The sequence below is a fragment of the Pinus tabuliformis genome, chromosome 3_1 (genome assembly GCF_031772625.1).
Source record: "Pinus tabuliformis cultivar Carrire ecotype Pingquan chromosome 3_1, CPIR1, whole genome shotgun sequence".
In the NCBI taxonomy this organism is placed as follows: Eukaryota; Viridiplantae; Streptophyta; class Pinopsida; order Pinales; family Pinaceae; genus Pinus; species Pinus tabuliformis.
Genome location: NC_142301.1, coordinates 901,028,575 through 901,042,230, shown reverse-complemented (window position 1 = coordinate 901,042,230; position 13,656 = coordinate 901,028,575). Strand labels below are relative to the sequence as shown.

At 35.8% G+C, this 13,656-nt stretch overlaps 2 pseudogenes across 1 annotated transcript; both read left to right on the top strand.

The window, feature by feature from the left end:
* Positions 1-2,823: 2,823 nt before the first annotated feature.
* LOC149190555 (DEAD-box ATP-dependent RNA helicase 20-like) lies at positions 2,824-9,447 on the top strand (annotated as a pseudogene). Its single transcript, XR_016255624.1, has 11 exons — positions 2,824-3,031; positions 5,219-5,398; positions 5,581-5,742; positions 5,900-6,054; positions 6,765-6,857; positions 7,019-7,104; positions 7,208-7,428; positions 7,829-7,954; positions 8,643-8,722; positions 8,901-9,014; positions 9,265-9,447. The product of XR_016255624.1 is annotated as a DEAD-box ATP-dependent RNA helicase 20-like (transcript).
* A 204-nt stretch (positions 9,448-9,651) lies between these two features.
* Positions 9,652-13,141, top strand: LOC149190554 (DNA polymerase delta catalytic subunit-like; annotated as a pseudogene).
* Positions 13,142-13,656: the final 515 nt, after the last annotated feature.

Below are 13,656 nucleotides of genomic sequence, written 5' to 3'. Positions count from 1 at the left end.
TTTTGTAACAAACCTTGACATCACTCTCCAACATCTGAGTTTTTTTTCTTTTTTCTTTGGTCTAACTAATAATAATGCTTCGACTAATTTACTAAAAATCAATATTTCTACTCCATATGTGTCCCTTTTTTTTCAACATACCATTATAAATCATATTTGTATTATTTTCATGAAACTCAACTTACCTACTTAATCCATATATTACATACCTCAATATTATTATAATTATTTTCACCAACTTGACTCGTGATTTAATCTACTAGTTGTATACTTGGCCATTTAATGCCATATGACAAGGTTTGCACACCATTGTACACATGGAGGGCGATGAACTTAATTTGTTTACGGTTTCATGTGAGGTGGCAACCTACTTGCTTCCTTTGGCACTCCCTATACTTGATAGTTGTGCAATGGATAGCACAGACCCAGTAATCCACCTACTCGTCCCCAATCCTATGTGAGGAGGTATGTGATGGCACGAATCTTCATGGTTACGGTTTCGAGGGTAAATCAATGGTTGTGTATTCTTGGCTCCATACCAACAACTCTAATGTATTAGGGTTAACCCTATCCTATTCCTGACCTCCTAAGTTCTCTTTTCTGCCCATTTTCCTTGCCCTCTTCCAATTTTGACAGAGCTATTGTTCCTTCACATTTCCAAACGCACATTCATAAACCTGTCCCTTTCGAGGGTCTGATTTGAGGTTAATTTCACCATTTCGAAATTGTTTTCCTACTCCATTGCTCGGGCATAGCCCTGGTTCACCGCGGTGTTTGACAGTCACGGGTTCATTACCATTTCCCACCACTTACGAGAGAACTCTGAGCGACGACATGGGGACAATGAAGGGTTGGTGTTCGGCTATGCGTTCACTTGACCTGGTTTCAGGTAATTTTTTCGAAATTATCTTTTTTACTCAATTTTCCCCTGAAATCTCATATCTTTCACTCTCGGGATTAAATTTCGGTTCATTTTATTTCTTGTACAGGTGTTGTAGTGACCCAGGGCATCATTTTGCCCAACGACTCAACTACGCTTAAGATATCCGCTTCCAACACCCAGGTTAGTTTATTGGCTAAGCTTCTCCTGGTTTAAGATTGTTTTAGTCTATTTCCCTTATTTTCTTCGAATCTAACTAGTGAATTCTTTCCTTGAATCCAGGTGGGTCGTCAGCAACAAACCTCAGCAAGTTTATCTAGGTAAGGGTTTTGGGATTTATTTTTTGCATGCCATAGTCTAGTTTGCTAGAAATTTCTTACTTGAATGAGTCCACAGTTAATTGATACGTGTTTGTTTGGTCCTCACAGGTATGCTTTATACTGGAGTTTGGATTGGAAGATATCTGTCGCAACTGGCTCTCTCTGCACTAATTATCGCTTGTATGCTGCCAGGTTGCTTCCTTACTGGTTTCGACCTCCTCCACTCCATGGAGTTTGATTCTTGACATTACAATTTCTCCATTATTGTTCTGCTAAGTTTTTCCCTATATGGAAGGCCTTACAGTATGGTGGTCATGAGGGTTGTTATCACTGTGGCTATATAAATTTTCTAAGGAATACCTCAGGGTACCCTCCAATGTTTGATTCAAATACTTATCTTTTCTATTTAGTCTAAGTTGGACTTCGTTTGGGGGTATCAACCTAAGCAAGATGAGATAATTGTTATGTTCATGCTTATTTAACTATGCACATAGTTTATAAGACTCTATTTGGACATCTCATAGAGTTTTGTGTTTTGTAAAGCCAAGTTGTAGGCTCACGATTTAGCGGCCATATGTTAACGAACAAATTCTTAAGTTATCCCCTATTTTGGGTCTATTGGTATTCATATGTATTGCAGAGCTCTGTTCTTAAAATGTTTTATGGTTCTATTATTGAAACCCTGAATGGTTATCTTGATGTATCTAGTTCTATACATGAGTGTTTATCGAAGTATATATGTATACATACATTTTTAGTTAATCATATTGACACTTTGTTGTACTACTCAAGCGGATTTTTCTGGTTTAGTATTTTGCATTTATACCTATTTTGTATACCCTTTATGGAGCAGTTCTTGTAGACCTCCTTAATGATTGACCTTCATTTAATATTTGAGGTTTGCGAAAATGTTTTCTCCAGCATAGTATATATGATCTTATCCTAGAAATCAGTTGTCATTCATTAAATTTTCTATAGTTAATCTACGTGGTCTGAAGGCATGAAAAGTATTAGCACAACGTAAATGCACAGTTCCAGCTTCTGTCTTCTTGCAAGATTGTATGTCATACGTCTATTGATTTACTTAACTTTACTGTAAAATTTCCACTGTCTGCATGCATTTAACTATATAAATTAAATTCGTGAAGGCAAAGTCTTCACCTTTGTTAATTTCGAACTGGTATGCCAATTTGTTAATTTACCCTCTTAATTCACAGAAAATCGTACTATATTATTTCACTGGATTAAAATATCCAAATGAATTGCATAAGTCTTGTCATGCATTTGATTTAAGACGTGCACAAGTAAATACACCTACTTTTTTTCATGCACCGGATTGTGAGTGTTCAATGGAAATACGTAGATGCTTCATGAATTTAGTTCTAAACATGCAAGTATAACTACATGCACTACCTAATGCACATAATTAAAAAGCATTCAATATAATGCATAATTTTTTTGTTCCTCGATTTCGATTAATATGATATGCATTGAATCTCTCATGCAAATCACCACAACGTGCATGCATTAATTTAAGATATTCCCCACAGCATGCATGCATTAATTTAATATATTACCTCTGTGTGCAAGGTTTCTGTGCCATAAATCTCAACCTGCTGCGACATGTATATTATTTGTCCCTTAATTTCACTGTCGAAGCAGGATTTTGAGAACCTGGCACCCTTTAAGAAGAATTTCTACGAGGAGGTAGAGGACATCGCCTCTATGACTGAAGACGAGGTCAGGGAATATCGCAAGAGACGTGAAATTACAGTCGATGGCCGGGACGTTCCCAAGCCCGTCAAAAGTTTTCGTGACGCAGGTTTTCTAGGTATTATTAATATTTGTCTCTTCATCATAATTCATTTTCCAGCCATTCCCCCACCACCAAAAAAGGAATGCCTGGGTGCAAAACTAACACCCATTCCCCAAAGAAATGATTTTATGTCTAACAATTTTTTAAGAATTCCCCAAAGATTTTGTCTAACAACAAAGATTTTGTCTAACAACTTTTTAAGACAGAATAGAGATAGGGTTTAGAGTTTTGAGGAATTTGTGACTTCGGTAATTATACACATTCTCTCCCTTATCTCTTTTATCTTTTTTACTTGACATTATAACATTACATTCTCTTATATCTAACTTTTTTTTATTTAAATTTTTAAATATTACCACTCATTGTTTTAGGATATTTGAGAGTGGTTCAAACCTCATTGGACTTTAAGATATTTGACAGTGGTTCCAACCTCATTGGACTTGAAGAAAGTAGAATTTCATATCAATTTAGTGCCCTTAACAGTTTTCAAGATTGTGGGTTTTCAGTATTGGGTGTTTTCATTGGATTGCTCAATGATGAATTTGCATGAGATCTATTGTTATTGTTAGGGTTTTATCATTATTATTATTTTTTTATATTTTTAGAAATGAGACCCTATGCTAGGAACTTCTATGTCCCAGTCCCCTCAAATTTCCTTGAGAATGGTTCGACATGCCCCTCCATATGTGTCTCTCTGCTCCTGCACTCCCATACCAAAAACTTGGTGGAAAATTGGTTCCCAACACATTTCCTTGGGGATATGCTGTTGAAGCTATGAAAGGTTGCCTCCCGTAACTTTAATCTAGCAATACATTTAGTCTCTAATTTTAGAGGTTTTGTAAGAACTTAGTATTTTTGGGACCTGGATTCCTTGAAGCGATTTTGATTATAAGCTTCATCCGCACTTCATCCCTGAATTTTTAAATTGTGACTTAGTCTTGGCTTCTATTGTGCACCTTTTTCTTTGTGATGGGATTAAATTGTTCAAACTTACTTGCACGTGGATTTTTTGTGTGTGAATTTTTCCTGTTTGACTGTTTCTGAGATTAATTTTTTACATCACGGCATCCAACTACTCTCTTGCTCTCCTGTCCAAGAGGAGAAAGTTTCAACCATCCTTGTTAGCTAAGCGTTTGTGCCGGAAGGTTAAATTATTCTTATACTTTCCTCCAGTTTCCTCTCTAAATAATAGGCAATGATAGGATGGTAATCTAGATTAATTCTACCATGAATTCTAAGTAGGGATTTTCCTCAGCACAAGTGTAAAGTTAGAGGACGTGTAACATTCCTTGGCTGTGTGTCTGTCTTTGCTGAATTTAAATTGTAGCACATCACTACTTTCCTTCTAATTCCCACGTTCCTGAATTGCTATGAGGGATTGCTATTGAAGGTTGACATGATAAAAAGGGTAGTTGTAGTGCTTCTATGCTTTGACCTTGTATTCTCCGGCGAGACTCTATTGCCCATCCCTGAGAAGGGACTGTTTTGCCAAATCTGTAGATACTTTATTGTATCATATTAATGTGCCAATTTCCTATTCTTTGTAATATTTTTTTAAGATCCTTTCTCACTATGATTGTTTTCATATTTCAAAGCTTTTTAAGGATGTATTTATGATATGAACCAAGGGAATATAAGGGGTTAAATGTATATGATATGATTCCAAAGGGTAGTATTTATGGGGTTAAATGCCTATGTTATGTGTAAATAATTATGTAATATGGTTGGCTTAATAAGTAATGGGCCATATGTGCACTGTTTAAATAGGTATATAAAGAAATCATATAATCATTATTGAAGGCATGTGATTTGAATGTATAAATGTATTTGGTATTTGGAGGAGTTTCTCTTATTGCTATCTTAGTTAAAAGTACCCCTCACATGTTAACATGTCTGTGTATTGATGATTGATGATTCCTTGAATGCTATGTTGAATTGTACATGAATGCAGGATAATTTAGAAATTTGTCTTTTGGCCTTCTTGAATTGGACTTGGTTGCCCTATATTTTATGATTTCTATCCAACCTAAAAATTTGAAATGTGTAAAATAGGATCGTTGAGCAACAGTCAAAGCTCAGGCCTTTCTATATCTATTTTGGGTGTCAGATTTTACTGATTATCAAAATTGTGGTTTTAAGACATTTCTGGAATGTAAGAAAAATTATGCTAATTTTTGAATTGCGGGTATTTTTTTTTGTCAGAGTATGTTCTTGAAGAGGTTGTAAAGGCAGGCTTTACGGAGCCAACACCTATTCAAGCTCAAGGATGGCCTATGGCTTTGAAAGGGCGGGATTTAATTGGTATTGCTGAGACAGGCTCTGGGAAGACACTGGCATATCTTTTACCTACTATTGTTCATGTTAATGCTCAACCTTATTTAGGTTTGTTATTGCGTCTTTTAGCTTTAAACTGTCTAGAGCCTTATCTCCTCCTTGGCCCTTTTACTGTGATGTAATTTTTTTTTTTTAAGTATGATCTCTTGATGGGAGGGAAATGTCTTTTTCCTCCATACCTACCATACATGGCTACATATTAAATGCTGTCGCTTGTTGTCATATATCAGCTCCAGGAGATGGGCCTATTGTCTTGGTGTTAGCACCTACACGTGAGCTTGCTGTCCAGATCCAGCAAGAGGCAACTAAATTTGGGGCATCATCAAAAATCAAGAATACGTGTATATATGGAGGTGCTCCCAAAGGTCCACAAGTATGAGATCTTTCGAAAGGTAGGTTACTTTGTAGCATCACTCTAAGCCTTTTATGTATTCGCAGATCTCGATCATTTATGTTTTATTGTTTCATTTCCTTCACTGTTTATATGTTCTCAAACCTTTGGATGTCACTCTGAATTGCTAATTTTATTCTTCCCTTGTTTGGATTTAGGGGTTGAGATTGTCATTGCAACTCCGGGTCGGTTAATCGATATGTTGGAGTCACAAAATACAAACTTGCGAAGAGTGACATATCTTGTGTTAGATGAAGCTGATCGTATGCTAGACATGGGTTTTGAACCACAGATAAAAAAAATTGTTTCTCAAGTATGTATCGTTGCCATTTAATATATACTATAGGCTTAGTTACACAGGATAAATTGCACACTCGTAAACTTTTCAATATGACCTATTTTGTGGCTTTAATATTGATTTCCATTACTTATTGACTCAGATATCAAAGTTGTTTTCATTAGTAGTTAAGAATGCATTATAAAAGACCATAAAAAGCTGATTTTTTTTTTTTGGGTTATATTTTGTTTCTTTCGTTGTTATTATTATTATTATTTTTTCTCTGGTGTTCTCAATTTTGTCCTTTCCTGGCTAAGGAAGAAGGTTGGTATTGAAACTTGAACTGTGGGTTTTGAATATTTGTTTTGGGAGCAGCAATGTCTCATTTTGATTTTGATTATTCACAGTGGAATTCATTAATACAAGTAGTGTCTAGAAATGTAAGTTCACGTCCATGGTTTCGAGACAATTGTAACTTTGAATAGCACACACACACACACATGTGTATGTATGGAATTTATATCGGTGCCTTAATGAAAAGGACCTTGTTGGTGATGGTAGTGAATTATTAGTTACTTAGAACTTTTCCCTGGGGTATGGACCAACTTTTGCGGATCTTTCTGTAATCCATGTTTATCTGCTGGAAAATGTTTAATTAACCTATCTTCCTGCACTATTTCTCCCCTTTGACATCAGAGCTATTTGGTGTCTGTTGTAACCAATTCTGAATCTTCCCTGGTATGCAGATTTGGCCAGATCGGTAAACATTATACTGGAGTGCAACTTGGCCAAAGGAAGTCGAGCTTCTTGCTAGGCAATCTCTGCATAATCTGTACAAGGTGGTTTCTTTTCTACAAGTTTGCATGTAATAAAACTGAGCTCTGCTTTTCTTGGGTGGCAAGTGATGGTCTCTGTTATGTTTGCAACTTTATTATTATTGGAGTCTATTGGAGGTTTTCCAATTTCTGCTAAAGCTGTATGAATTTTTATGTCTTTCTAGGTAATAATTGGCTCACAAGAACTCAAGGCAAACCATGCTATTGAGCAAATTGTGGAGATTGTTTCTGAACATGAGAAGTATACAAGGTGCAGTTTATCCTTCCTAGGTGCAGTTTATAGTATATACTGACTATCATTTTGCCTTTTAGCTGTGCAAATGCACCCATGAATTAAGACATTTCTCTTTCAGGTTAATACATCTCTTAGAGGAGATCATGGATGGTAGCCGCTTGCTTATCTTTTTGGAAACTAAAAAAGGCTGTGACCAAGTTATTAGGAAACTTCGTATGGATGGATGGCTAGCACTATCAATTCATGGAGATAAAAGCCAAGCTGAGAGAGACTGGGTCTTATCAGAATTTAAGGCTAGAAAGAGCCCTATTATGACTGCTACCGATGTTGCTGCATGAGGCTTGGGTATGTAGAAATTGATGTATTAAAGAATCGAAAGTTCACTTTTTGTACACCAGAATGTTTACAAGGTTGTTTTTTATTACCTATTCACGGTTCATCTCTTTATTTTTTAGAATAGAGGAGGTTGATTATAGGATCAGCTATGTAGATTCCAAACTTCTTGCCTTTAGCTCCAGGAGCTGAATTGACATGTTATTGGGGATTAGAACTGAAATTATTTGATATTTTCAGTGGGCTGATCATTACAAGTTGGGTGGAGGGGTGCAGAAATAATGCATTGATTGAAATTTAGGGGGTTGATTTTTTCAAGTTGGGGATTCTGGGCTGCTAGTGGTTATTCTAAAGCATGGATTGTAGCTTGGTGGCGGTGGAATACAACTCCTATGTTTGATGGCAGGGAACCTCGTTGCCACCACCATTGCTCTGGTCCAAATTTATGGAGCTGGCTTTCTAGTGCAACCTGATTGGCTTTTGCAGCATGTGACCTTTCTCCCGTATGTGGCAGATTTTGCTGTAGTCTACTGTCAGATGGCAAGCCTTTCTTGGACTGTGTAATAGGAATTGCATTATTGAAGCATGGTTTCTTATTTCATGGTTATTGTTCTATGCTTTTGTCTTGCATATGGACATTTCATTAGGGCCATACCTATATCACCCAATTGGATCTACTTGGGAAACATAGAAATCCAATATTATTAAATCAGGCCTGTAGTCTGAGAGTTCATTTATGCATAAGGTATATTCTTATGTTAGGTGCAGGGATAGAATATACTACATCTATTGCCAAATATAACATTTTTCTTCTTAGTAATAGAGAGAGATGACCTATTTTCCATCTAGTGATCATTATTGGTGCTTCTTTTACTTACAAGATAGAGATGCTTGCAGTCCTCTCTTATTCTATATATGCATGTATCAGCCATTCACATTGATTATTTTTGGGCATCAATTATATCCATGTAATTCTTTTCTTCCTCCTGGCATAATGTTTTGGGTATGAACTGTAATTGACAATCTTGTACAAATAAGATCGAGTTCTTGAATTGCATTAATTAGTCATGTGTACTTGTATTTTGATTACAAGTCTAGTTTTGATTACAAGTCTAGTTTGATCTTTTGACACATTCTCTGTTCCATCAGACAATATCGATTTTACGTATTGTTTTAAAATTTCATATCATTAATCATCTCATTTTTTTTCCACCTGTCAGGCCGTCAAATGATAGAGCATACAAAGAGGCTAGTTGAAGAAAGGTTCACAATAGTTGGTGGTTACCAATACAATGCTGAGGTAGGCTATTATTTAGCAACTAAAGGCATTTGTAACCTTTGAACTGGATCAGTAATGACAGGAAGTACACTTGTTGTATTGGTGATAGTCCAAGTTCTTGAAATCATAATGGGTGATCTGATCCTAACCAAGATTTCTACTGTAAAGCTTGATATTATATTTTTATATTTGAATCTAGGTTGTATATGGAGATACAGATTCAGTTATGATACAGTTTGGTGTACCAAATATAGAAGAGGCCATGACGCTAGGGAGGGAAGCCTCAGATTATATTAGTGGTACATTTACAAAGGTATAATGTCAAGAATTTTAAATATCCGTGAAGCCTCTAGAGTTGTTAATGATGTTTTTGTAGGGATGAATGTTTTAATATCACCTTTCTTTTTAAAACTAATCTTCTTTTGACATTCCACTTCCATGAGATCTTTGTAAATATGCACAGGACAAGATGATCAGTTATGCTTTTCTGTGGCTTGTCTGCATCTGTTTTGTGCATCTTTGGCATCTAATCAGTGTGTTATTTAACATATGCTTTTATGCAGCCTATTAAACTAGAATTTGAAAAAATATACTACCCATACTTGTTGATCAACAAGAAAAGATATGCTGGGTTGTTGTGGACAAAGCCAGATGCTTATGACAAAATGGATACTAAAGGTGACAAACCTGATCTTTTTGTTTCAAAGACAGGCCTTAGTGTTTGTGAAGGCTCAAAATGCTCTTAGAAAAATAATTTATTTGATGCCTTCTTAATTATTAAATATTCCTGATCTTTTAAATATTCCATATCAACAGGCATTGAAACAGTGCAAAGGGACAATTGCCTGCTGGTGAAGAACTTGGTTACAGAGTGCCTTCACAAAATACTCATTGATCATGACATACTTGGTGCAGTGCAGCATGTCAAGAACACTATTTCTGACTTGTTAATGAACAGAATGGATTTGTCACTTTTGGTGATAACTAAGGTGAGAACAATGAATCCTTCTGCATGTTTATGACCAAATTTGTTTGACCATTTGTTACTTTTGAAATGGAGAAAATATGATAGGGGGAAGAGGAGATTTACATTGCGAGCAAGTCACTTATTACATATTCCTGGTTTCAAGTGTTAGAAGTATATACTATATACCTACTTCGGGACATTTCACATGATTTTACAACTTTTAACTTTACTTAAATTCTCATAAAATCGTGAATTTTTCAAACAGTTCTTTAACTTATCTGCATCCATTTAGATTATTATTCTTTTGATATACATGTAATTACATTTGGCTTTGGAAAATGAACCTAATTTACATTGTATGCCATTTTCTTCGTTATATATATATGAATTTGAGATCTTCGTTTTTACAGATTTGAAAGGTTGTCAAGGAGGTCATGACTGCTTAGGTACAGAAGGTGTGCTTTGAGTAAGCCTGGGCTGCTTTGTATCCAATTTTGAAATTTATATGCCTTACAAGTTGTTTGGCTTCTAAACACGTTGGATACCAGATTTTAATTTCTTGTCATGGGCTTTTTAAGTTTGAAGTGGCATCATGTCTTTCACAGAATGTAAATCTGGATCAGTATCAAGGTCTGAATTTTCATGCAGAACTAACCACCCATTGGTTACAAACCAGATTATTTATGGGGGCTTTAACATGCAAGTGGCCTTGGAAATTTTCAAATGCATAACCATGGCAACATAACTTACATAAAATCATATCCGCGTATCGATGCCATTTGACTATAAGTGGCACATGCGTCTCGGGCACTTCATGCGATGTCAAGCACGTTATTTTCCCCAATAGTATTGGACCATAGCAATAGGCCTCTGGAGTCTGAACTTGATACCTTAACATCACCTCAGATATTTTATTTTGCTATGTTTCTTACAACAGTTGGAACTACGAAGTTGCATGAATGTCATGACTCATGGCATTCAGGATGGTGGCCCTTGAAGAGCCTTATGTGGATTGCTCTGATGGTGATCCCCTTTTTTATTCCATCTGCTTTTATTCAATTCTATGGTGAGTTTACTTAAAATTATTCTCAGCAAACTATTTCAATACCAAATCTGGTTCAAATTACCAATTTTTACTCTGTTTCTGCTTAAATTAGGAAGGTTTCATGACTTTGTGGCAAATTGCAATTAGAAATCAAAATTGTCCAATCACGGACTTCATAAAATGACATATCATAAACTAATGTCTTTGTAACTATTGATGCAGGTGAAGTTGCTAGATTTGGTGCCGGGTATGCTTCTCTTCTTTCACGTTTTTTGGATACAATGTGCCTTTTAAGTACAAAAACAATCTGCTTGGATAAATTAACTTTTGGAGAATCAATTTTACATTTGCTGATTTGTAGAAAACAGTTGATGACAAATCCAGCGGTGGGGGTTGGTGATATTTTCATGCAATGTTTCACTAGTTCAGTGATATCTAATAGATCCCCCGTACAACAATCACCTGCGTCATCAAAATGTCTCCCTACATTCTGTACTTGGAAGGGATTCAGTCAATATTTACTGCTAGCAATGGGAGGAAGAAGTTTCAAGGGAGACTCTTATACAATTGAAGAGAATCAAAACATGAAAATATATAATATATTTTCATTTTTAATCTCATGCTGAGAAAAACTGATTACTGTTTAGCTGCGGCAGAGCAGGTCATATCCTTTATCAAGGCTATCAGCATATTCTTAAGGGCATTGTTGTTTGCCTGTGCTAACAATCTCTTTGTTGAGTCAGGGTCTGACAAAGACTACAGATGACTATGCAGTCAAGGCAGCACACGTGGAACTAGCTGAGCGTATGCGGAAGGTAAATACTGGAAATAACTTCTCAGAACAAGTATAATGAATGGTGCAATGCCTTCTGGTTCCATTTCAATCCTATCTCTCTATTTTTATTACTGCAGTGCATCTAAAGACTCTTGTAATATTTTTCTTTTTATTGACAATGAGTCCATTGTTGGATTTTTTAAATTGATGTCGTGTTTTAAAGCCAAGCTGCCCCTGGTTTATAGAGGGATGCTGAAATTGCTCCAACTGTGGGTGATCGTGTTCCATATGTCATCATAAAGGCTGCAAAAGGTGCAAGGTAATAATTAACCCCTTCTGTGCTCAGCATAAGTCTCAATATTGCACTAAAAAATGGTTATTTTAATTATTTTGTTATGTTTTATTTGGAGGCATAATTTACAGAGGGATTATGGATTTTACTTGGGCTCAGGAATATGAGAAATATGAGGATCCAATTTACGTACTGGAGAATAACATCCCTATTGATCCACAATATTATCTGGAGAATCAACTGAGCAAGGTGAAAGACCAAAGCATCATCACTTGCAGTTTATGCTCTTTTTGAAAATTTCACCAGTGTTTCAAATATATCTTGATAGATAGTAATTCTTTCCAGCTAAGTGTTTTTGATTAGTTCTTGTTTTTGCTCTGTAGCCACTGTTGAGAATATTTGAGCCCATTTTGAAGAATGCAAGTAAGGAGCTTCTTCATGGTAGTCACACACAAGCAGTTTCCATATCAACTCCTTCAAATAGTGGAATTATGAAATTTGCCAAGAAACAACTCAGTTGTATTGGTTGTAAAACACCTATCAGGTATTTAGTTAATACAAGTAGAGGGTGTCCTGCATGTGGTTTCCTTGCTTATAGTAGTGCACAATTGAGAGTAACTATTATTTCAGTTTGGCGCTTTAGAAAGCTACTAGGGTTCATCTTTTTGATGTGCAAAAAGCTATAAGGTTGCATGATTCCATGCCTGCTCTCCTTGTAAGAAATTGTCTAGCTTTCTTATAATGAGAATGTCTGGTTAGGTTGCTTCATACTGAAATTCATGATGTTACCTGATTTCATGTTGCCATTGCAGTAAAGAAGATCAGACACTTTGTTCACATTGCAAAGGAAGAGAAGCAAAATTGTATCAGAAAATAGTTGCAAATGGTAAGCTGGTATTCTAATACCATTACTCTTTATTTGGAGAATTTAAAGTAGGCCTTGTGTCTATTGTTCTCACCTAGATTTTCTATCATATGACACTAATATTTGATCAATGTCAGTGAGGGAATTAGAAATGCTCTTTGGTAAACTATGGACACAATGTCAGCGGTGCCAAGGCTCTCTGCACCAAGATGTTCTTTGCACAAGGTTTTTGAATGCTATATTTCAATTATTACATTTTCATAACATGATTTAAATTTACATTATGGATGTATTTTGTAACATTTGTGTGATCATGTATTTGTTTTTAATTAATAAGATGTTTTTTTTTTTAATTTTTACAATTACTATCTCTTTTATACTTACATTGATGTCCTATCCTTATTGCAGTCGTGATTGCCCAATATTTTATCGTAGGAAGAAAGCTCAGAAAGACCTAACTGAAGCAAAGGTGCAACTAGAGCGCTGGCAGTTTTGAGGATGTTGCCTATGTAGCTTGTAATTTTTTGAAACCATAAATTGCTCTAGAAAGTGCTATAATATCAAGCTATCCATGGAAGAATATGTATTGAATAGCCCAATGCTTTCCGTTCCAATGGGTGGTACTGATGCTGTACTAGGAGTCCAATGGCTACAATCCTTGGGTACAATAGCTTTTCATTTTCAAGAACTTTCATGAAATTTTCTTCAGAAGGAAAGGAAGTTAAATTAAAGGGTATCACAGGGAAATGAGGAAAGATAATCAACTCTAACGGAATGACAAATCTTCTAAAGAAAGAACAAAGAGGCGTAATTGCACAATTATGTTCGCTAATGGTTCCCACATCGAAATCATCTCTTTCTCGAGATCTCCAAAAACTCTTGGATGATCATTCCAAGGTATTTGAGACTCCAAAAGGTCTCCCACATATTCGTGATCATGATCATGCTATTCATTTGATTCCAGGAAGTGTTCCTCCAAACATTAGGCCTTATAGATATCCATATGCCCAA